Source organism: Prionailurus viverrinus, chromosome C2 (assembly GCF_022837055.1).
Source record: "Prionailurus viverrinus isolate Anna chromosome C2, UM_Priviv_1.0, whole genome shotgun sequence".
NCBI lineage: Eukaryota > Metazoa > Chordata > Mammalia > Carnivora > Felidae > Prionailurus > Prionailurus viverrinus.
The window spans coordinates 44,031,531-44,057,061 of NC_062569.1; the positions used below are offsets into that span (position 1 = coordinate 44,031,531).

A 25,531-nucleotide genomic window follows, 5' to 3' on the forward strand; every position below is an offset into this window, starting at 1 on the left:
TCTCTCTCAATATAAACAAACTTAAAAAAATAATAAAGGGGTCTCCAGTTAATTTTTTGTTTTTTTACTTTGACATGAGACTGTACCAAGACTTGCACATATGGTGCCTGTGTTTTCTATGGGTTACATTTTCACTCAGTTGCCATTCATTCATGAGCTCCATTTGGCTTATGTGCCATTAACTGTGCTCAGTGCTGGGCATACCTGCAGGTGAGTGACAACCAGACCCTGCTTGGGGAACTCAGCTCGTCCTGGTCCAGCAGACAAAGATTCTTGAAACTGGACATCATTCTGTGGGCAGTGGAAGTTTGTATGCAGTGGGGAAGAAGCTGAGAGAGAGCAAGAACTGATTCGGTGTTCCCCAAGATGCTGAGCCTTCCGGATCTGTGAATCCCCACCCCCAATCTTTAGCGGGCTGTTGGCTAAGGGAATAAACTGATCGTTGCTAGTCTACTGAGGATTAAAGAGCTATCTCATTCAGGTAGCACAATCAGATTAAAAATGTTTTCTCTAGGGCTTATTCTTTTCATTTTTTTTTTTTTTACAGGGGGGCAAGTGTCAAGGGAATGAGAAAAGGGGTATAGCATGGTTAAGATTGACTTGCCTTTAATCTTACCTCCATGGTGGCCCCTACTGAACCCAGTCATAGGGTTAGTCCTGGCTTCCAGAAAATATTTGCCTTGACAATATGGACCAAACCTGATTCTGGTCAGCTTTGAGGCTCCAGGGTAGTCCTATCTGATGTGGTAGGGCAGCTCTATAGTTCGTGGAACTCTGGAGAGGAACACACATTTCTATGGTTAGAAATGACCTGTGAAAACCCTTGAGAGACATTAAATTGGAGACTGTTGTGTTTTTTCCATTAGTCCAGAGCAGCCAGGTTTTCTATGGTGTTGGAGAAGGTTATTGTTTGTTCAGTTGAACACCAGATGAAGAAGCTGGCCAGCTTTTAGAAGATATATTATATGAAAACAGTAGATATTTAAGCACTGGACTCATGCTTGGGGCACAGAGGCACTCAGAGGCAGAGGCTTACAGAATGGCCCCCAGGTCCATGCTGGGAGAAGAATGGCAGGTAAAAGCTTGCCCGGCACTTTCATTCATTTATCCGGTATGTTCTCTTATTATTATGTTATTATTGTTATTTTTACTATTCTTCTGGATGCCTATTGTTGAATTTGCATGACATAATTGCATATATTATAGAACGTCCCTATAGTGGAATTTTTTTCTTGAAACGATTTGCTTTTCAATATGAGAGTTACACCCTCCTGGCTACTGAAACAAGGTGTTAGGGAAATCAGAGTATTTTCATCTCTGATCCTTTCTGAGAATAAAATTTGGCCATCTGAGCTGTCCGTGTGGTTCTGCCAAGGACTGTGTCTTCCAGCCAAGTTGGGTCTTGTCCACAGTGATCTGGAAGCCAGTCTTCTGAATAAATCACAAAATTGTTCTTGGAGAAAAAGTGGTTATTTACAGGTAGTTTACTAAATGATAATAAGGGAACTCTTAGAGCTGAGAAAGAGTTCCCAAGAAAGGAAGGAACTTGGAAGATGAAGTCTCAAGGCTGGACCCAGAGACCTCCTTGGAGAAAAGAAAAGAAGCCCCTTCCCTGCCATGGTGCAGTATTTTGCTGGGTTGTCTTGAGTCAGAGCTGGTTGACAATCCAGGGCTGACAAGCTGGAAATACCTCCAGTGAGGAACCAGTCGTCTGCGGCTGGTAGGAAAGAAATCACTTGCTGGGGGTTACTGATGGAATTCTCTGGGAAACTGCCACGGAGAGTGCTGTTGAACTTGATGAGAAGCTGGCTGGGCCACTAGGTGGCCGTGGTGGAAACCTGCCAGGAAATAAACAGCTTACAGGAGCGTTGCTGAGCTGGCCCTGGGGAAGGCAGCTGGGGCCCCCACCATCACTGGGTCTCCCACACACCTTCCCAGCCACACGTGCAAGGACAGAAAACCCACCAGAACCAGGAAGAGAAGCCCATCTTTCCTCCAGAGTCCCACCAGTGTCCTCTACTGGCAAAGCTTAACATTCTGTCAGGGGGCAAGGAAAGATGCTTCATTTATCAGAAGCAGAGAGATGATGGGGAGATGGGAGCTGGAAGGCAATAAATTCCAGCCAATAAATGCCACAGCTGGTAACAATCATATCTGGGGAGAAAAACTGATTGATGAGGCTCAGATGTGAGAGAGTAACTCTTCACTGTAAATCTTTGCACTGTTTGCTTTGGAGGAGGGACATTGCGAAATTTCTTCAATGCATTATCTTGAGTTTCATACTATAAAATAATAATGTTGATGATAGTTATATGTCAGCCATTGTTCTAAATGCTTTAACTATGTTAACTTACCTAATCTTTCCTCAGTTACTTATTATTAGGCCCAATTTTTACACCTGAAGAAAATGAGGCACAAAGAGATTAAGTAACTTGCCCAGGATTAGCTAGCAAGTGATTGAGCTAGTAACTGGTAATCTGGCTGCAGAACCTGTGTTCTTAATCTCTACACTGTATTAATTTCTCACATCTATCAATGTTTACTGTGTCATGAAACATAGTGAATGAGCGAGGTGACAATCATTTATACTGCTCATCAGATATTTCCCAATGTCTCACTCCCTATAGGGGTGAGTCAGGTCATGTGATTAATGAGTTGTGTGTGCCATTTCTAGTCAAGCAATTCATTATTTGTGGGAGACCTTCCACAGTTCTCTTTCTCCTCTTGCACAGACTGGGTGATGGGTAGATGGCATGAACAAGAAATAAACCTTTGATTTTCTAAGCCCTTGATATTTTACTGCTGATTCTTTAAATTTTTTTAAATGTTTATATTTATTTTTGAGACAGAGAGAGACAGAGCATGAGTGGGGGGGAGGGGCAGAGAGAGAGGCAGACACAGAATCCAAAGCAGGCTCCAGGCTCTGAGCTGTCAGCACAGAGCCTGATGCAAGGCTCGAACTCATCATGACCTGAGCCGAAGTAGGATGCTCAGTGGACTGAGCCACCCAGGCACCCCTGCTGATTTTTAATGGAGCAAAAATCTAGCTTACTTTTATTGCTATAAATGATGTATTTCTGATTAGAGTTAATAGCAAAACGTGTTTTATAAAATGCCAATGAGATATATTGCTTGTTCTAAAATTTTTATTGCAATTTTGAACTTAGAAAAATTGAAAATATTAGAATTATCCAAAGATAATTCTATCACTATTCTTCAGCTAGATTTATCAATTGCTCATATTTTGCTCTCTTTGCTCTATGTGTCTCACATGTTTTTTATTTCCGAATCATTTAAAAGAAAGTTGTAGACATCATGAACTTCACTGGAAAAACTTCAGGAGGCATCTTCTAAGACCAAGAATATTCTACATGACCACTCTGAAAATCTTGGCTCCTAATTGCATTCACATATTTACCTTTTTGCTGTATTCTACAATATTGTATATACAAAATAGCTTGAGAATCCAAATTCTAATGTTAATACCATCTTAAATCTATGAAGTAGAGTTTAGATGTTTTGTAATCTCCTTTTTTCTTTACAATTAAGGACACCAAGGACGGGCAATCATGGTACTGTGTAAAGTACAGAACAGGGTAATTCAAGTAACTTTGAACACAGTCCTCTGTACGTCTTTACTAAGATACATGAGAACAAAAGGGAGTGCAAAGAAATCTTGATAGTAATTTGATAGAGATTCATTTGTTTCTTTTTATATTTGATTTTAGGTTTTGATTTTAAAAAATATTTTTATTACATTTTATTGAATTGTTTTATGGACCACTTTTACTTGGTTCAAAAATCAGAACAATATAAAAAGGAAAGAAATGCCACCTTCATCCCTTTTCTTCATTCTGTTCCTACCATCCCCAGAAGTAGATATTTTCGTTAGTCTTGGTTTTATCCTTCTTGTGTTCCCTTTTTTTTTTTTGCAAAAAATAAGCAAAAACATATATATGTGTACATATACAAATAAATAAATATATATTTATATGTATATATATATATAAATATATATATATTTATATTATGTTTCCTTGTTTTTTACACCTCATTTTTTTCACTTAATAATATACTGGAAACCACTCCATATCAGGTTATAGAAATATTTCATATTTTTTAAATTATGACTGCATAGTACTCCTGTAGCTGTACCACAGTTTAATTTATTGGTGGTCATGTGGATTGTTTCCACTACCTTACTATTACAGGTCATATTGTAATGAGGAATATTGTACACACATTCTTTCATATTTATGAAAGTTCCCTTTCAGGTTAATTTCCTATAAGTGGCTTTCCTGGGTAAATACATAATTATTATTAAGAATTGTCCAATTCCCTTCACCCGGGTCTGTATCATTTTTCAGTCCCATGGCATTGTATGGAAGTGTTTATTTCCCCATAGCCTCACCAACAGAGTATATTACCAAGTTTTTGAATTGTTGTCAATCTGGTAGGTGAGAAATTATATCTCTGTATAATTTTAATTTGCATTTATTCTGAGTAAATGTCAACATCTTTTTACATATTTAAGAGTCAACTATGGGGTGGCTGGGTTGTTTAGTCGGTTAAGTGTGGCACTTTGACTCAGGTCATAATCTCACGGTTCATGGGTTCGAGCCCCGTGGAGGGCTCTGTGCTGATAGCTTGAAGCCTGGAACCTGCTTTGGATTCTGTGTCTCCCTCTCTCTCTGCCCCTCCCCCTCTCATACTCTGTCTCTCTCTCTCTCTCAAAAATAATCATTAAAAAAAAGGGTCAACTGTATATCCCTTTCTCATATTGTCTGTTTATGATTTTGTCCATTTTTCTATCAGGTCTTACATTCCATTCTTTTTTACTTTTAAGCACTCTTTATATATTAAAAAGATTAGTCCCAATGTAAGTGGCAAGTATTTTCCACCAATTTGTCATTTGCCTTTTGGCTTTCTTTGTGATGTTGTATGCCTTGCCAAAAAAAAAAAAAAATATATATATATATATATATATACACACACATATATATGTGTATATATATATATATATGTAGTTGAATTTATCAAGATTTTCTATTGTTGCTTTGGGATCTTGTTTTATAACTTTAAGAAGTTCTTTCCAAACCTGCTTATGTTTTCTTTCATGCTTTTTTTTTTTTTTTTTGCATTTAGATTACTGATTCATTTGGAATTTATTCTGGTCCATGGTATGAGATAAAGATTTAGTTTTTACAGCATCCTTTTTTGGTAAAAACCCTTAAGAAAGTAGAGATAGAAGGATCATACCTCGAGATCATAAAAGCCATATATGAATGACCCAATGCTAATATCATCCTCAATGGGGAAAAACTGAGAGCTTTCCCTCAAAGGTCAGGAACAAGACAGGGATGTCCACTGTCACTACTGTTATTCAACATAGTATTAGAAGTCTTAGCCTCTGCAGTCAGACAACACAAAGAAATAAAAGGCATCCAAATTGGCCAGGAGGAGGTCAAACTTTCACTCTTCGCAGATGACATGATATTCTACATGGAAAACCCAAAAGATTCCACCAAAAAACTGCTAGAACTGATTCATGAATTCAGCAAAGTTGCAGGATATAAAATCAACGCACAGAAATCGGTTGCATTCCTATACACCAACAATGAAGTGACAAAAGAGAAATCAAGGAATCGATCCCATTTACAGTTGCACAAAAAAAAAAAACCCATAAAATACTTCAGAATAAATCTAACCAAAGAGATGGAAAATCTGTACACTGAATAACTATAGAAAGCTTATGAAAGAAATTGAAGAAGACACAAAAAAATGGAAAAAGATGCCATGCTCCTGAGTAGGAAGAACAAATATTGTTAAAATGTCAATACTAGCCAAAGCAATCTACATATTCAATGCAATCCCTATCAAAATAACACCAGCATTCTTCACAGAGCTAGAACAAACAATCCTTAAATTTGTATGGAATGAGAAAAGACCCTGAATAGCCAAAGCAATCTTTAAAAAGAAAACCAAAGCAGGAGGCATCACAATCCCAGACTTCAAGCTATACTACAAAGTTGTAATCATCAAGACAGTATGGTACTGGCACAAGAACAGACACTCAGATCAATGGAACAGAATAGAGAACCCAGAAATGGACCTACAAATGTGTGGCCAATTAATCTTTGACAAAGCAGGAAAGAGTATCCAATGGAATAAAGACAGTGTCTTCAGCAAGTGGGACTAGGAAAACTGGACAGCGACATGCAGAAGAATGAACCTGGACCACTTTCTTGTAAGAAAATAATAACTCAAAAAGAAACTCAAAATGGATGAAAGACCTATATGTAAGACAAGAAGCCATCAAAATCCTCAAGGAGAAAGCAAGCAAAAACCCCTTAGATCTTAGCCACAGCAACTTCTTACTCAACACGTCTCCAGAGGCAAGAGAAACAAAAGCAAAAATGAACTATTAGGACCTCATCAAAATAAAAAGCTTCTGCACAGTGAAGGAAACAATCAGCATAACTAGAAGGCAACTGACAGAATGGGAGAAGATATTTGCAAACCACATATCAGATAAAGGGTTGGTATCCAAAATCTATAAAGAACTTATCAAACTCAACACCCAAAAAACAAATAATCCAGTGAAGAAATGGGCAAAAGACACGAATAGACACTTCTCCAAGGAAGACATCCAGATGGCCAACTGACACATGAAAAAATGCTCCACATCACTCATCATCAGGGAAATACAAATCAACACCACAATGAGATACCACCTCACAACTGTCAGAATGGCTAACATTAACAACCCAGGCAACAACAGATGTTGGCGAGGATGCAGAGAAAAAGGATCTCTTCTGCCCTGCTGGTGGGAATGCAAACTGGTGCATCCACTCTGGAAAACACTATGGAAGTTCCTCAAAAAACTAAAAATAGAACGACCCTATGACCCAGCAATTGCATGACCGGGCATTTATCCACGGGATACAGGTGTACTGTTTCGAAGGGGCACATGCACCCCCATGTTTATAGCAGCACTATCAACAATAGCCAAAGTATGGAAAGAGCCCAAATGTCCATCGATGGATGAATGGATAACGAAGAATTGGTATATATATACAATGGAGTATTACTCGGCAATCAAAAAGAATGAAATCTTGCCATTTGCAACTACGTGGATGGAACTGGAGGGTATTATGCTAAGTAAAATTAGTCAGAGAAAGACAAATATCATATGACTTTACTCATATGAGGACTTTAAGAGACAAACAGATGAATATAAGGAAAGGGAAACAAAAATAATATAAAAACAGGGAGGGGGACAAAAGAGACTCATAAATATGGAGCACAAACTGAGGGTTGTTGGAGGGGTTGTGGGAGGGGGGATGGCTAAATGGGTAAGGGGCATTAAGGAATATACTCCTAAAATCATTGTTTCACTACATTCTAACTAATTTGGATGTAAGTTTTAAAAAATAAAAAATAAAATTTAAAAAAATACAAAAGATTTAATTTTATCTTTTTTTGAAATGGCTATCCAGTTGTCCCTACACCATTAAAAAAAATTTTTTTTAATATTTATTTTTGAGATAGAGGGAGAGACAGAGCACGAGTGGGGAGGGGCGGAGAGAGAGGGAGACAGAATCCGAAGCAGGCTCCAGGCTCTAAGCTGTCAGCACAGATCCCTCTGTGGGGCTTGAACCCACAAAGCATGAGTTTATGACCTGAGCCAAAGTCAGACATTTAACTGACTGAGCCACCCAGGTGCCCCCCCACACCAGTTTTTTAAGTAAATATTTTTTTCTGGTGACTATCTTTATTCTTTAATAAATTTCTATATATGTTTGGATCTATTTTGGAATGTCTAGTCTGTTCCATTGGTCTGTGTATTTATCTATTCATGTTATATCTTTTAAAATCACCTGCAAGTATTACCCACCCATTCTTCTTGAAAAATAATTTTTAAAAAGAGTGCAGTGTTCATGGGACTTGGTGACTAACTGAATGTGGAAGCTGAAATAGAGGAAACCCTATTGACTAACTCCCAGACTTCTTTCCTGTTTGCCTTGGGTGGAGAGTAAGGGTGTTTGCCAATAGGTGCCAAGGACAGGACGTAAGGAGTGAGTATCAACAAGGATAGAAGCCTTGGATCACACCAAGGGTATGAATGGGAAGGAGAAACCAGGAAAAGGACTGAGAATGTACAGTCGAAGAGATGTATGTTAGTTTCCTAGGGCTGCCATAACAAATGACCACAAACCAGGTGGTTTAAAACAACAGAAACTTACTGTCTCACAGTTTGGGAAACTAGAGGTCTGAATTCAGGTGCCAGCAGGTTTGGTTCCTTGGAGGTTCTGAGGGAGACTGTTCCATGCTTATATGCCAGCAGTGGTGGTGGTGGCAATTCTTGGTGGTCCTTGGCTTGTGCTGCATCGCTCCAATCTTGGCTCTGTAATAACGTGGCCTTCATCTCTCTATGCGTCTTCACATGGGCCTCTTATAAGAACACCTATCCTTGGATTTAGGGCCCACTCTAATCCATCTAATCCATGTAATCCATGTAAGCATTTGCCTAATTACATCAGCAAAGACCCTATTTCCAAATAAGGTCATATTCTGAGTAGATATGAATTTGGGGAACACTATTCAACCTTGTACAAGAAGGGAGAAAATCAAGTGGTAGAGGCAACGTGGAAATCAAGGGGGATACAATTTCAAGTTTCAATAGGTCCAGTGCTTCGGGAAGATCAAGCAAAACACTCCCAGAGAGTCATCTGCTGCTTGCTATCCTCTTGCCCCCCACTATCCGACCACCCAAGTTGCCTTTCGTTTGCCCACACCTGCTGAGTATCCTGCCCTCAGGTCCTGTCCTTGCTGTTCCCACTGCCTGGAACTCTATCCCCACCTGCCTTGGCTGGTGGGCACCACCTCATCCTTTAGGTTTCATCTTGAAGCCCCAAAGGGCAGGCTTCATGTCCATCTTAGACCAATGTGTATCTCACGCCTCTCACTGTACTTGGAATGTAGTGGATTCTTAATAAATATATGTTGAGTGAATAAATGTACTTGACAGTACATTTGAATAAATGTAAATGACAGTGTATGAAGCATATTATTCAACAAATTGCTTTTTTGTTGTTACCATCATTTATTATTTTTTTCTTTTTTTTAAATGTTTATTTTTGAGAGAGAGAGAGCACAAGCGAGCATGAACAGGGAAGGAGCAGAGAGAGAGGGAGACACAGAATACGAAGCAGGCTCCAGGCTCTGAGCTGTCAGCACAGAGCCGGACGCAGGGCTGAAATCAGGAACCACAAGATCCTGGCCTGAGCCAAAGTTGGACGCTTAACCAACTGAGCCACCCAGGCACCCCGCTATTTTTTTCTTTTTAACACTAAATCAAATCACTTACCTTCTGATATAGATTTATCTGGCAATATTCAAAGCTCTGCTCTAACCATCCTCGGAAAGTAGATTCTCAAATTGGGCATTTCATTGTTAATTTTTCACCACGAAGATGTAGAATAAAGTTTATTTATACTCCTATAGTTTGTCTATACCAATATGCCTTAGAGTAAATTACAGATGCTGTAACACTGGGTTAAAAGTGTATTTTACTTAACACTTATATGATGTTTTTTATGTCCCAGCTACTGTTTTAATCATTTTACCTTTATTAACTCATTTAATCTTCATAACAACCTAATGATGTAGTTACTACTGTTACCACCATCTAATAGAAGATGAAACTGAGGCACAGAGAGGTTAAAGTACTTGCCCGAAGTCACACACTTGGTAAAAATTGAAGCTAGGGGGCAATGTGACTCTGGATGGAATCTGTACTTTAGGCTGCCTCTCAACATACTTTCAACTTTTCCATAGAAAAGTTGTCTTTTTCATATAACCTCGTCCTGCAGCGTGAGATTAAGAGATCAGCCTGCAGATTTCTCCAGTGGTCCCTACCTACCAGCTCCACATCGGCATCTAGCTGCTCACAGCACAGCACACACAGCTCTGGAAGAACATACAACAATGCGTATTTGCTAGGCGGTCCAAATCAGATTTAGGAAGGTGGTAACGTGACCAGTTTGGGCTCAAGGTGGAGTCACTCACATTCAGTCTGATGTCAGCAAACCAAAACTTTTAACTAAGTTTCTATGTTCAGCCCTCCCAAGAAAGAAAGGCCCACGTCAACCAATCAGTGCTTGTCTGCTCAGCGCAGCTAACCTGACCCAGCTCCAACATGTCCCTTAGCTGTAAGGAAGGTAACCTTGCAATAACCAATCTGCTTTTGCCCAGTGTAACTTTCTGTTCCTGCTCACTTTGGTCTATCAGCCCTCTTGAATTGTACAACTACTCGGGGCTCCTTTTAATTTGGTAGCTTGGGTGCTGCCAGGTTCATGAATCTCTGAATAAAGTTAGTAAGATCTTTAAAATTTACTTAGTTGAATTGTGTTTTTTAAGAAAAATAAAAGTTTTCTAATGTCTCCATAACCTGAAAGGAAATAATTCTACTAAAAAAAAAAATCCCCAAAACCAAACCAAACCAAAAAAAAAAACCCTCACTAATTTATGTTGCTAATTTACATTACTAATTAGAACCCTTAATTTGAATTCTGGTTACTTTTTATCCTCAATAAAATTGCATGGCCCCAAGTGCTTTATATTTGCATATGTTAACTTAAAAAAAAAAAAAGACAGTTATTTTACCAGCAAAAAATGGGTTTATTTGGGAATAGCAGAGAATTTCAACTCAGGACAGGCAAGCTATGCCAAAACCATACTCCAAGTTCAGAGAACAAAGGAGAGGAATGCTCTTCTATAGAGGAAAGTTGGGGGAGTTGGGAGAGGCTGTTATAAACAAAAAAGTCCATCTGAATAAACTGGGAGTTCAAAGGGTAGTGGCTTCTCATTGGCTGAATTGCAACAGTCTCTCATTGGCTTGGCTGTTGCTACATAAGGTGAAAATCTTTCTTCCTGCTGGGGTTGTAAAGTATAAGTTTCTTCCTGTTGGGAATACAAGGGCTGCAGCCAGTGGTTTGGTTTGAGAGCTCTACCTTCAGCTCTCTGACTCCATTTGAATTAGATTTCCTTTACGGAGCCTCACACATAACAAAAACTCATTACAGTAATTACTTTTCCATAAAAAAAAGAAGTCATTTTACCCTGTAGGCCCACACCTTAGATGGTGTTTTGCAAAAGGTTTATCACGATAAATTATTGATTAGAATAGAAAATAGAATTCACTGCTGTTTTGTTTTTGTGAAACCTAGGACATAGAATTGCTAAAGAAAATGGTCTCAATCATCACAGCTTTGTATAAGGTATTTAAAAACTTAGCTCTGGACAGCAGAAACTATACAAAATAGCAGTTTTTAGTTTCAAAAAGTACAATGTCTAATCTCTACTGGGTATTTTATTTCATTCATACAGTATTTTATGGCTTGCAAAGTGCTTTACCAGCATAACTCATGGACCTAAGAACAGGTCTATGGGCATGTGGAAAGAATATTCTCGTCTCTATAAACAGACACAGATAACAAAACCGAGATGGAACAGGAAGAATGATTTGTCAATAGTCTCTTGCCTGGGCTATAGCAAAGCTGTCCCTGGAATCCACCTTTCTAACTGCATCTGTTCCAGGCATCCCATAGCTGCTGGCTGAGGAACACGTCCTGGTACAGTTAGGACTAACAAATGCCTCATGGGGTTAGAAGTACAGGTGCTTCTGTCAATTTTTAGCACCAGTTGGTGGAGGTGACTCCCTCTCTCACTGGTTGTTTCCAATACAACTTCTAGCTCAGAATGCAGGTATATAAGGGGAAAGTCATCAGTAACTGCCTTGATTGCCTGTGACCCAAGGACAGATCTTCTCACTTTCCATATTCATCTAGACCTGGGCTGCATGATTAAAAACCCTGAAGCCCAAAGCATACTCCAGACTGATTGCATCAGACTCTGGGGTTGAAATCTAGGCATCAGCTTTAAGATTCTTCAGGTAACTCTGATATGCAGCCAAGGTCAGTATCAAGAGCATTAGAGAAATATGGTAAATCTCATCTGGTCTAAACCAGCAAGTCTTTATTAAATGGGTCAATCCTGATTCAAATATAACAAAAATTCACTGATGATCTGATTGGGCTACAAATTTTTGATTTATTATTATTAAAATAAAGCTCAATTTATACAGCAATGCTGCTCAACACTACACTTTACCAATATTCTCTAATTTAAACTTCTCCTGAGGTAGGTATTCTCTCCAATTCACAGGTAAGGAACTAGGGGTACTTGGGGCTTTAGTGACATACCCGAAATTATATAGCTGCTAAGTGGTGGAATTGGGATTCAAACCCAAGTAGTCTTGATTCCAACACTCAACTACAACTTCTGAGCAGCCCTGCCTACATGTAAATTATTGATTCCATGGGCTGGTTCTATGCTTGGTTGTTGGCATTCATCTATCTGTGCCTTTATGCCCCTCAAAATCAGTGCTGGCAACTGAGACTGGCTCAGATCTTCCTCATCTCTGCTCTTAGAGCATCTTGTGATTCTCTCTAGCCAGGGAGACTCCTTGAGGGAGGTGCCATGTTCTGTTCTATACCATTCTATCTTCCATGACCAGAACAATGCCTGACACACAGTGGGACTCACACATTACCTATTTGTTTGAATGAATGACACTCTAAACCATGTGGACTATACCCATTTGACTAGTTAACACAGTCTTATTCCTAATACATTTACAAATAAATGCTTTGAGAAACCAATACTGTGCTATTCAGCTGGAAGCGAAATGAAACATTTGATCAACTAGAAGTCCACAGTGAGTAGCATGAATAACTTTTCCAGGAGATTCTTAAAACATTAAAAAGTTCCATATACAACTACAGACATTTGAGCTGAAAGGTACCTTAGAGAAAAATGTAATGACCCTGGTGTAATCTCATTTGAAATTCAAAAATTGAGTCCTCCATTCTCCCTCTTCCTTTTCAAAAAACAGGTTGGACACCATGCAGTGAAAGAGGAAACCAAACAATGCTTGTGTTCAGTAGTCTGCAGTGTGATGCTCAGAGGCTCCAGCAAAACCTGCAAAAGTCAAAACATTGTAGTTACAGATTTCCAGAAATGTAAAATCTATTTTTAACATTTATCATAGAATGTATTTAACTAGTATGAACTGCTCCCAAAACTCAAAGTACCAATACCAAGCAAAATCACTGTAGTCCTTACCTAGTCTAGTAATAAAAAGGTCAGTCTTCCTCCTGACCTACGTACACCCACTCACTGTTCCTTTGGGTGCAGGCTGACCCTGGATCTTTCAAGTCCAGTGCTGTCTTTACTTCTCTCAGCCACATGGTGTCGCTGTTGAAGATCAGTTGGTTCACCTTAAAATGATTCCTCTGCTGTGAGGAGCCCATAGCATGCTCTGTTCTGAAGGGGCCATAAGGGCTCTTCAGGGACAGTGCCCTGCAGCACCCGGCTCTGTCAGAGGCCCTCATATGGCCACCCTTTCAACCCAGCTCTTTTAGTCTCTGTACACGCAGAGCTGGCCCCTGAATCTCTGAGTCGGAATGGATTCCACTGTCTACAGAATTCTCTCAGTCCTTTCACTCTAGTGATCCCCAAGAGGTGGAGTGCCGGCATTCGTTCCACCACCTATCCCCTACCCCCCAACTCTCCAAACATAAAGGGCCTCTCTATTTCATCTTTCCCTGGATGTTCAGGGCTCCTCACCCTTTACTTACCTGTCTTCTACAGTGTAAATTGATATGTATCCTCCTAAGGGAAAACTCCCCTGGGGAAGTCCACGTAGCCATTTTCTACCCTGGCACTAGGAAAAGTAACTTCCACTTCTCTCACTAAAGAAACAAAGAGATACAAGAAAGATTAACTCCTGTTACAAAGCTACGATAAAATAATACCAAATACGTTTTCATTCTATCATCTTTATTTTTCAATGAAGTTATAGATCTGTAATATAATATCTGCATGATGGGAAATACATCCAATGCCCTTAGAGGTATTTTATCCTTCCAATTCCAATTCCAGCCCTGTGCATGTTTTTACTATAATCTGCTTATATATGGTCTGGTCTAATGTCACGGGCATTGAGAAGGGAGTGAACTTACTCAAGTCAGGGGGCAAACCTGGGATGAAAGCCCTGACCCCTAGTCTTGTGCTCTTTCTGCAACACTACCCTGCGTCTCCATTTCTGAAGATACTACCAGGCTAGGAGGGCCAAGGGATTAAGTAGCAGCCGGATAGGAGATAGAAATAAGTCAAAGCGAATGGTTAAGGTGGACTCCTCAATATCTGCTTCCACACTGAACACACATCTTTCTCCAAGGACTGCTGAGTTCAAACTGCTGCTGGTCTTTGGAGTCACCTCACTCTGCTCTACACTTTCCCTGTCCCTCTCTCCATCTTGGGTGCAAAGTAACCCAATAAGGGGTTCCCACCAAATCTATGTATAGTGAAGCCAGCATCCATCTTATCAGGTCATATCATCCCCAGGCATGGCTGTCCCAGCCAAGAGATACATAGATCACACAGTCTTATGGGACTGAGCTCTTAAATCTGTGGAATCTGACACTAACTCCAGGTAATTATAATCAGAATTAAATTAGAGGAAAATGTCAGACAACTGTTGATGTTCAGAGTATTGGAAAATTGATTGCTGGTGTGGGAAAACCACTATATTTTACTGGGTTTCATTTGTTTGAGACTCTACTTTTATGAAAAGAATAGCACTGCTACTCTGTGCTGGAACTAGGGATATGAATGTGTCCATCCCCAGCCATCATATTTGCATTGTCTCTACCTTCCTAAAGCACATGCTGGACACATAGTGGGTGATCCCACACTCCTTCAAATGGGTAACATTCCTATCCCAGAAGCCCTCCATGTGCGCCTTCCTACACAACCCATATCTCCCTCCCTTTTCTCCAAAAGTAACCACTCTCCTGATTTTACAGTAATCACTTCCTTACTTTTCTTCATAATTGTATTACCCAAGTGCATCCCCAAACACTGTAATTTAGTTTTTGCTTTGTGTGTGTGTGTGGAGGGCAGATGGAGGGACAGTTGGGATCTATCTTACATCAAAGGAAAGGATTTTACAATGAGCAGTGGTTCCCAAACTTGAGTAGGCATCAGAATCACCTGCTTATTAAAACACAGAAGCCTCACTGGGCTCCACTCCCATGTGGGCTGATTCAGCAGATCTGAAGTGAGGACTGAGAATTTGCATTTTAAATCAGTTCCCAAGTGACGCTGATGATGCTGGGCCAGAACCACACTTCCAGAACCATAGACTTAGGGTACATGGGACAGTATCCAGGCCTGCTCTAAAATCATTTGTGAATAACCAGGCTTCTTATTTCCAATAATACTTGGAAATCAGGATTTGATGGCTCCAGAATTTTACAATCATCTGTTTATTTTTTTCACTACACTGGCAAATGATGATGTGCTTAGCCAGTTTCCTTACGTCCTAACAAAAGATTCTAGGTCTGAGATCCTGTGAGCTCTTGTATTTAGGCCATCATGTGGTGCCAAACCATCCCTCTATGAAGGTCAGAAGCCCTAAGGTGGCTGAGTTCTCTTGGATGATTAGCCTCTAAATTTGGATGCATTTTTTTTTATAAAGAGAGATCGGTAAAATCCTAAGATTCTCCATTTTGAACACAAGCCAGAAGGGAAGGTCTCCATCCCCAGCCACACCAAGTTGTCAAACACAGAAACTTCTCTTTGACATCTTTTCACTTTCATTACATTTGCCACTCCAGCTAGATAGCTGTGCAAACTGAAAGTATGAGTTGGATGGTGGTATAAACCTAAATGAAGACCCAATCTCTTCCAACAGAATTTATATGAGGTAAAAAGGAGAGTACTACACAGGGAGAAAAACTAATATTTATTTCTGACTTTCTTTTCATCCTTCAGTGTGTTAGGTACTATGATAGTCTCCAAGATGGCACCCAGTGTTCCTCACCCTCCTATCTTGTACCAGTGTTGGTCTGTGTAACCAACAGAATGTGGCAGAAGAGACAGTATGTAACTTCCAAGACTAGGTATAAACACCTGCAGCTTCAATCTTTTCATCTTGGGCCTTTCTCTCTCTGTCTCTGTCTCTTTCACATACACACACACACACACACACACACACCACTGACTCTAGGATCAGCCAGATGCCTTGTCATAAGCAGCTCAATGGAGAAGGCTACATTGCAGAGACTAAAGCCTCCAGTTGACAGCTTCATGAATGATCTTGGAAGTGGATCCTCCATGCCCAGTCAAACCTCAGATGACAGTAGACCCAGTTCCCTTTGCAGCCTGATAAGCAACCCTGACCTAGAACCTGAGTTAAACTGCTCCTGGATTCCTGGCCACCGAAACCATGAGGGAAAAAAAAAAGTTTATTGCTTTAAGCTGCTAAATTTTGGGGTTATCTGCTATGAAGCAGTAGATCATAAATACAGGTGCTTTTCCAATTTACTCCCTTTAACCCGCAAATAGTCCTGAGAGATAGCTATTGCTGTATTTCACTGAATCTGATGTCATCATTTGCAAGATGCTCCATTTATTCTGTGATGCATTAATAAAAGAAGGAAGTGCTGTTATTTAAACTGTGATAGGTCTAAGATGCACTCCAATTTCAGGTATGTTACAGTGTGATGAAAATGTGCATCTTAGAATTAATGAAATGTGTTATCTGTATTTTGCAGCAGGGATTTCTTCTCACACATTGGGAAAATGACAGCTTTGTTTTTCATCCCCATTATTTAGCTTGGTGTGGAGCAACCACTTAGTATGTTTTGAATAGAGAGGTCAGCTGTATGAATGGATACAACCTGACTTCTAGAGCCATGCTGGGCTCATCATGGCTCTTGTTTTTAATTAAAGATCAATAAGGGGAATTTCTAAAAGAGTTGAGCACTCCTAATTCTCGTGTTAGTCAGAGAAAGGCTCTTTTCTGGATTTTTAATCATCACCATCCTCTACATTTCCTCTTACTAAAGTGCAAATATACTGCTTGTGTGGCTCTATAAAATCAGCCCAAGCTGGCCCAACTCCTTAGAAGAGCTGACATCAAGTGTCTATTCTCACATACATTATCTGAACTAGACGTTATCATTCCCATTGGACATAGGAGGGAAAATAAGCTAAGAGACATTAAGAAACTTGCTTAAGATAATAAAACTAGAAAGTGATAGATGCAGGAGTGCTACCAAGCTGTTCTCACCGCTACCCCTCCCACACCACCGAGCCTTCTCTAAAGAACAGTAGTGAGGCCTTGTCTCCTGGCCTTAAACGATATTCACAGCAAAGCGAAAAAGGCAGCCAACCCCTGTGAGAATTTTCAGTAGCCTCTAAAAATGCCTTTTATATGAATAGCCTGCTGTCTTTCATCTTGGGAACACAGAGTGTTTCATCAGCATTATCTCATTAGTCCTCATAGCCCCAGACTTTTCAAATAAATGAGTTAATGTTTGCAGAAAGTCCTTGAGAGCTAAAGACTAAGCACAGTATGAAGGTACAGCTTTGTCCTAGAGCCTGAGCAGCCGTCACAGAGTCTGTTCAGACTCTGTTGGAGAGCTTTCCTGTGAAAACACCAAACTTTTCAAGTCATGGATAAGGAGGCAGGACTAGGGGGAAAGAAGATCCAGCAAAGCCGACCCTGGTTTGGAGATGGGGTGAATCTATAAAGCAGAGATGACAAAGGGGATTCCACTGGCAAACTCTGATCAATTATTGATGCCCACCTGATGGGCTGAGAAGGATCCTAAGGCCATGTCTGGGCTCACTGGGAAAGATTTTGGGAAAGGTCAGTGAGGTCTGCCATGGGTGACAGGACAAGTGAGTTTGCAGCATATATTCCAGAAATTTGCCCTTCTTGCTACAGATCAGTGAGCGACTTTCTAAAATCATTTATTAGTTCTAGGAGTTTTTTTGTTGATTCTTTTGGATTTCCTACAGAGACAATCATGTCAGCTGTAAACAAAACCAGCTTATTTCTTCTTTCCCAATCTGTATGCCTTTTATATCATTTTTGTTTTGTTTTATTAGCTAAGACTTCCAGTATGATGTTGAAAAGGAGTGATGAGAGGGGACATACTTGCTTTGCTCTTGATCTTAGCAGAAAACACTCTAGTTATTCACTTAAGATGTTAGCTGTGGATTTTTGTAGATATTCTTTATCAAGTTGAGGAAATTCCCTCTATTCCTAGTTTGACAAGAGTTGTTTTGTTTTGTTTTGTTTTGTTATCATGAATGGGCGTTGGATTTTGTCCATATATTGGTATGAGATGTAATTTTTCTTCTTTTTTAGTCTGTTCATGTGGCAGATTACGTTAATTGATTTTTAAATGTTGAACCAGACTTGCATTCATGAGCTAAATCCCACTTAGCTGTGATAGATAATTCTTTTTATACATTGTTAAGATTTGATTTGCTACTAGATTGTTGAGAATTCTTACCTCTATGTTCATGAGAGATATTGGTGCCTAGTTGCTGGGTGATTTTAACATACAGAGTTGAGCTCCTTTTCTAAAGTTCAAAGGAAGAAGAAGTTATATGCAAAGTCTTCACATGTTGGGTGGCTCCTGAATCCCAGAGTTCATGACTTGGGTGAGGAAGATGATGATGAGGCAAGAATTAATGAGAGTGATAATAGAATGGAACTACTATTCTAATCCTTTTATTCATGGACAAAATAACAATAATATGACACAAAACTTTATAAATTACAATGATCTCATATAGGATCTAGTTTGACCATCCTAATCCTGATAGGCAGTTAGAGATTACATTATTATCTCCACTTTGCAAATTAGGAAATTGAGGCTCAGAGAGAAAAAAAATGACTTCTCCAAGATCACCAGTCATAACCCAAATCCCAGGTTCCTGAGTGAAAACCAGCACCCATTCTGCATGGTCCTTTGGCTAATCAAATTTCTGTGGACCTTTAGTTATTCAAATGTGCTTGTTATTTGGTAAAAGTCAAAGTCAGAGTCCAGTTGTCATTTAATTCCCTGAGGCATTAAAGGGGAAGTGAGGGGCATCTCGGTGACTCAGTCGGTTAAGTGGCTGACTCAATTTCAGCTCAGGTCAAATCTCACGGTTCATGAGTTCAAGCCCCACACTGGGCTCCAAGTTGACAACATGGAGCCTGATTGGGATTCTTTCTCTCTCCCTCTCTCTATCCCACCCCGCTCAAACTCATGTTCTCTCTCTCAAAATAAACAAACGAACTTAAAAAAAAATTGTCTTTAATAAAAGGGGGGATGACTTTCAAAGAAAAAAAGAAATCTTCAGAAAGGAAAATAGAACCACCCCCTTGTGGTCTATGGAAACCATTTCATTTAGTTTGCTTTACCCCAGAAGCAGAGGTGATGGGAGAGTAAAAGGTGTGGAGCCAAGAAAAGTGTGGTGCTCAGGGAAGGTCAAGGGAGCCTCTGCAGCCCTCCTCATACTTTCTCTATATCTGGGTGCAGTTCTCCCACCTAGCACATCTACAAGCTTCCAAACCCTGATGTTCTCATCTGCATAGGGAGTCCTGAAGATGTGAATATGAATACTTCTCTCATTATACAAGGTGAGACTCACCATCGCCTCTAGTGTGACGCTTCCCTGGGCCAAAGACGCCTAATTGCTCACAGATTACCTGACTCACAGGACACCCTAACCCTCTAGCCAGAGGTGCTAAAGACTGAATCATCCAACTTGCCTTTGCAGAAACTGGTTACTAATATGTCATTTCATTTCTGTCTCTTTCTAACTTCAAGCTTTGCCTACCTCACATCCATGGCATGTCCTTGCTCCCCATACCTCTACACCCATGCACAAGAGGATGCATAGGCAAATGCAGAGGGAAGTTTCTTCTCAGTCTTTGCAAGGGTTTGTAGGTTACATATACCAGTGCCCACACTCACATACAAGCACATCCCACGATTAACACATTGGGACTTGGAAATGGAGTTGGTGGAAGATCTAGCTTTGACCCTAAACTATGGAGGAATGAAATGACTTATAATTAAGTTACTTATATCTCTGAAATTCTATTGTCTGTCCCATTCAGAGACATCTCCCACTTGGAGACCAAGACAGCTACAGTAGAAACTTTCATTTCCAAAATTGTGACATTGGAAATCGGAACTCCTTACAAACCTAGGGAGCTGGGGTCCTTGAAGGACACATAATATTCTCCTAGGGAATTGGAGCAAGATCCAGAAGGGTGGTAACCCTGCATAGCTATTCAAGAATAGCAGATGTAGATAAAGCACATCAGAGTTTCTGTACATTGAACAGGCAGCAGCTAATTATATTGAGAATTTTTTTTTCTTTCATCCTAAGTTCCTGGTCATCATTAAAAATTTCCTCTGACCTCTATCATCTATTGTCCCTTTACAAGTTTATCATGTTTCCAAATCCGTGATTCTCTTCTTATCTGCTATTTACTTTCTTTCCAAAGCTACAGCCCTAGGGTCTGTGAGTTAAATAATTTGGGAAGTTTTGAGTTAAACAGGTTTTACAAGAAGACTTCTCAGAGTTTATGGAATGTTAATGGGTGTGGTGAATCTTCAGGAAGATTTGTCTTGTGTGTACTATTTCCCAGACTTTTTCCAAAGAGGTCTCATAGGACATCTGTTTAGTTTAGAAGGTGCTAATGAAGTCCCAGAGACAGCTAGTATTTCCTCTGTTGTGGGCTGAATTGTGTCCCCTCAAGAAAGATATGTTGAAGTCCTAATACCTAGTACCTCAGAATGTGACTGTATTTGGAAATACAGTTTTTACAGAGATAATCAAATTAATCAAGAGGTTATTAGGGTGGACCCTAATGCAATTCAACTAGTGTCCTTCTAAGAATGGGAAATTTGGACACAGATATAGATATGCACAGAGACAAGTCTACATGAAGAGACATAGGGAAAGGGTGTCCTTTTACAAGTGGAGGGAATGCCTGAGACTTCCAGAAGCTAGGGGAGAGTCCTGAAACAAATCCTTCCCTAGCAACTTCAGTGGGAGCATGGCTTTGCTGACACATTGATGTTGGACTTCTGGCCTCCAAAACCGGGGGAAAATAAATTTCTGTTGCTCTGAGCTACCCAGTTTGTGGTACTTTGTTATGGCATCCCTAGGAAACTAATATATTCCCTAGTATCCATTCTTCTAGCTGGTTGGCCGGTAAACCAATTTCATTTTTTTCTCTCTCTACTTATTAAAATGTTTTTTAATTTCTATAATAAGCTTAAAAATAACAAAAATACCCATTCTTCTCCTGTTGTAATGGAAGTGTCAATTTTTAGTGAGACAAATGGCCAGCTAGACTAGACGTCAGCAAACTCTTTCAGTAAAGATTTAGATAGTAAATATTTCAGGTCTTGTGGGAACATAAGTTAACTTTCACAATTATCCATTCTGCCACTGCAGCAGGAAGGAAACCATAGACACTATGTAAACAAATGAGTATGGCTGTCTTTCCACAAAACATCATTTACGAAAACAGGCAGCAGACGAGATTTGCTGACCCACTGATCATTGAGTACCTGCTACCTGCCGGGCATTATTCTAGGAGCCATGAATACCATGGTGAGCCACATGGTCAAGGACTCTGCCTACTAGAGCTTGTAAAATATTGTTTACAGCTGGGTCGTCAGCACCTTGTACAGGACAGGGCATGTAGTGGTCAGTTCATATATACTGAACTAGTGACTGATTGAAAATCCTTTGGATCAAGAGATGAGCCAAACCTTGCGGGTGCTGGGCCAGGGGGAAACTCTGGGCTCCCTAGGATGCTAACTAGAGCACAACAAAAGAACCTCTATTGGCAGTTTGAGTCCTTACCAAGGCAAAAGCAAACAAACCAACACTTGTACTATATGCACCAAAAAACACGTACAAGAATGATCATAAGAACATATTTCCAAAGATACAAAAGCTGGAAACACCCCAAATATCCATTAATAGAATCAGAGTAAATAAACTGTATTATTTTCAAATAATGGAACACTATACAGCAAAGGACAAGAACAAACTCCTGCTACATAAGACAACACAGATGAATACCAAAATTATTACAAATTGAAACCACCTACCTTCCAACCCCCACTTGGACACTGAGGACTAAAACCATAAACTGCTCCACAGCTTACTGTCTATATTACCATGATTTTATTACTCCATAGTCTTCATTAACATAGCTTTACTATTCCAGGATACTCTTGCCCAGGCAAATAACTTTATTTTTCATTATAGAACTTCCCAAAAGACCCCATCATCTCTTCAATAGAAAACATCAAGAGTTCATATCTCAGGAGTCTTTGAACCTTTCACCTCAAAATCCTTGCCATGCTTTTCCCACAGTTCTAAATGACAGAATTCCTACAAATCCTGTTCAAGTCTTCGCACTGAAAGACTCACCTGAACCAGAATCAAAATCTCAAATTCAGCCTTTTCCTTCTCCCTCCAATGAAAGTTCTTTCAAGGTGGTATTCTCCCTGATGGCCGTAAGCAATACATTCAGCGTTGTCTCATGAACAGATCGTTCTGCTGATATTTCAGGAGTCAACATTCAACAAATAACGTTCAGTGAGAAAAACCAGACACAAGGAAAGCATGCTTTATTATTCAATTTCTATAAAGTTCAAGCACATACAGAACTAATCTATGGTGATAGAAATCAGAACTGTAGTTACTCTGAGTGTGTGTGGTGATGGTAGGTACATACTGTCTCGGAGAGGACACGAGAGAGTTGTCTGAGTGCTGGGAGTCCTACATCTTGATCTAGATGGTGGTTACATGTGTATAAACATATGTAAAAATTCACTGAGGTAGGGGCACCTGGGTGGCTCAGTCTGCTAAGCATCTGGATTCGGCTCAAGTCATGATCTTGGGGTTCATGAGTTTGAGCCTCACGTTGGGCTCTGTGCTGACAGCTCAGAGCCTGGAACCTACTTTGGATTCTGTGTCTCCCTCTCTCTCTGTCACTCCCCCCCTTCATGCTCTCTCTGTCTCTCTCAAAAATAAATTGAAATTTAAAAAAATTCACTGAGCTACACAGTTTTGTGTGCATTTTACTACATGTAAAACATTGACATTTCAATAAAAGTTTAAAAAGTTAAAAACTTAACCTAGGTGTCAGAGATTATTGACAGAACTGAGTGCAGTTTTAGAACATCTACTTTAGCCAAGGGATTGCCTTAAACAATAGGGAGTTAAGTATTCTGTGAGATCCCAACCTGGCTCACTTTTTTAAAAAGTATCTAAATTGACAAAGATGAACAAACACAAAAATTATTTTGTGTTAAAAGGGGAGGAAGGACCATTTTTACTAGCCTGGGGTGGGTGACAATTTCTCTATATAATGTGCTGTGAATCATCTCCACAAACCAGGCTGGACCGTGTCCTATAACCCCATTGTTGACCATCCCTCTCATCTCAGAAGAGGAAAATGAGGAAAATTCAAGCTGTGCTACAAAAAGCCCTGATAAAAGGCCAATTCTCAAAGTAAAAGCATTTCATTGCTTTCATTTTTAAGAATGGAAAAACAGATATGTAGCTGATATTTATAAAAATCTTATTTGGTAGCTAGACTAAGTAGACACCACGTACTTACATTTCCCAAACACAGAGTGGGAATTATGGCCTCCCCACAATATTTTTAGCCTGTGGTTACTGCCTGTCTCACCTGGCCCAGCCCTTCAGCTAATTTCCTGCACAATTATTCTCCAGAGTTCACTGAAGAATGACTCCTCTGTCCACCGAAAGGAACAATGGTTTTCTCATACACTTGGGGATTTTCCTTCAAAGACTGTGGACGACTCCCTGAATGATTTCAGGAATGAATATTTGTTTTCTCATTTTTGCTTTCTTTCCAAATGTAATATGTGTTTATTGTAAAAACGTTAGTAGGTATAGATAGGCAAAATGAATCAAGACAAAAATCACCCAGAATCTAACCAAAATTACTTTTTAGTTCATATATATAAATATAAATATAAATATAAATATAAATATAAATATAAATAAAATTTTATTGTGCTGACATTTTACCAAACCAGTTCCTTGTTGGACATTTAGGCTCTTGTTATTTTTCTTGGTATAAATACTACTCCCAAAATTATCCCTGGAACTTAATATCTTTTTGTTTATTTGTTTAGGTTTTATTTCATAATCATAAATTTAACTTTGCAATCAAGCTACACTTGGAGGGGAATAAGGAGAATATGGAACCCATAGAACTGCAGTGAAAGCACAAAGATTATGGGATATTTCTAGTCGATGGGGGTGAAGGGATGCCCTCCAGAGCTACAGAAGGAATGGGCTGGTGGTTAAGATAAAACACAAGCCAAATTATTAGATTTTTCCACAATCAGCACTGGTGGTCTTCTTGCTGTGTTGCCATTACTGGACCCAAAGAAGTCTATGCTTCCAAATATTCATGCTCTCTTTCACTTTGCCAAAAACCACATGCCGACCACCCAACCACTCAGGTGTGGCAGTGCAGATGAAAAATTGAGAACTGTTTGTGTTGGGTCCAGCATTTGTCATGGACAAGATACCAAGACCTGTGTGATCCAGAATGAAATTCTCATCATCACATTTCTCCCCACAGATGGACTTGCCACTATGGATTATGAAGTCAAGTCACCTGGCACATAAATCCTGGAATAATCCTGTGACAGCAGGAAAATTTATAACCAAATCCATTCTCCCCAGTGCTCAGAGCATGAAAGTTTTCTACTATCTTGGGAACTTTGTCTGCAAACAGCTCGATGGAGATTTGACCCAAGAGCTTGCCATCCATAGCAATGTTGAAGAACTCGGTGGAGTTGACTGTGGCTGGGAGGCTCAGGGGGCTCCGGGTGGTGGCATCTGCAAGGCTAAAATCAAATATCCTTAATGATTTTCCTAAAATAAATTACTAGAAGTTATAGATATATAGATAGATGATAGATAGATAGATAGATAGGGAGGTAGACGGTAGGTAGACAGATGATAGGTAGATAGATAGAATAGACAGATAGACACATACACACATACACTGGGTTAAAAAGGATATGCAGACCTTACAGAATGTTGCTTTTCTGAAAATTTGCACCAAATCCCATACCTGTTCTCATGGTGGGTAAGCATCAGAGGAAACATAGTCAAAAGGGTCTCACATGCGTACAAGAAACAAATTGTGGTGAAGGTAATGCTCCATCAATTTCCTCAGACTTTACTTCAAGAGATTCCCTATATCTAGCAAGTTATTTATAAATTTGGCAACTATGGTAAATTTATACTCAGAGGGAACTATCTAACCTTTGGGCCATGTGTGCTATTCAGATGACTCAGATTCTACAGTAATTGTATTGCTTTTATGTTGCCGGGTGATATAATAAGCTGTTTTGGTACAATCTCTGAGGGAATTTCCAGTCAAATTGAAGGGTTTGGAATATTATAGACCCACCATGTGAGCTATAAATATAAATAAACTAGGGTAGAAGGTGATTTATTTTGCTATTTCCTCTGGAAAATGGCAATGTCTACTATTAAAGAATTTACAAACTAGGGAAAACTTTGAGTC

At 39.6% G+C, this 25,531-nt stretch overlaps 1 pseudogene; it reads right to left on the reverse strand.

Annotated features, from left to right (window-relative positions):
* Positions 1 to 22,941: 22,941 nt before the first annotated feature.
* On the reverse strand, positions 22,942 to 25,082 carry LOC125174436 (peptidyl-prolyl cis-trans isomerase A-like; annotated as a pseudogene).
* Between the last annotated feature and the right edge of the window lie 449 nt (positions 25,083 to 25,531).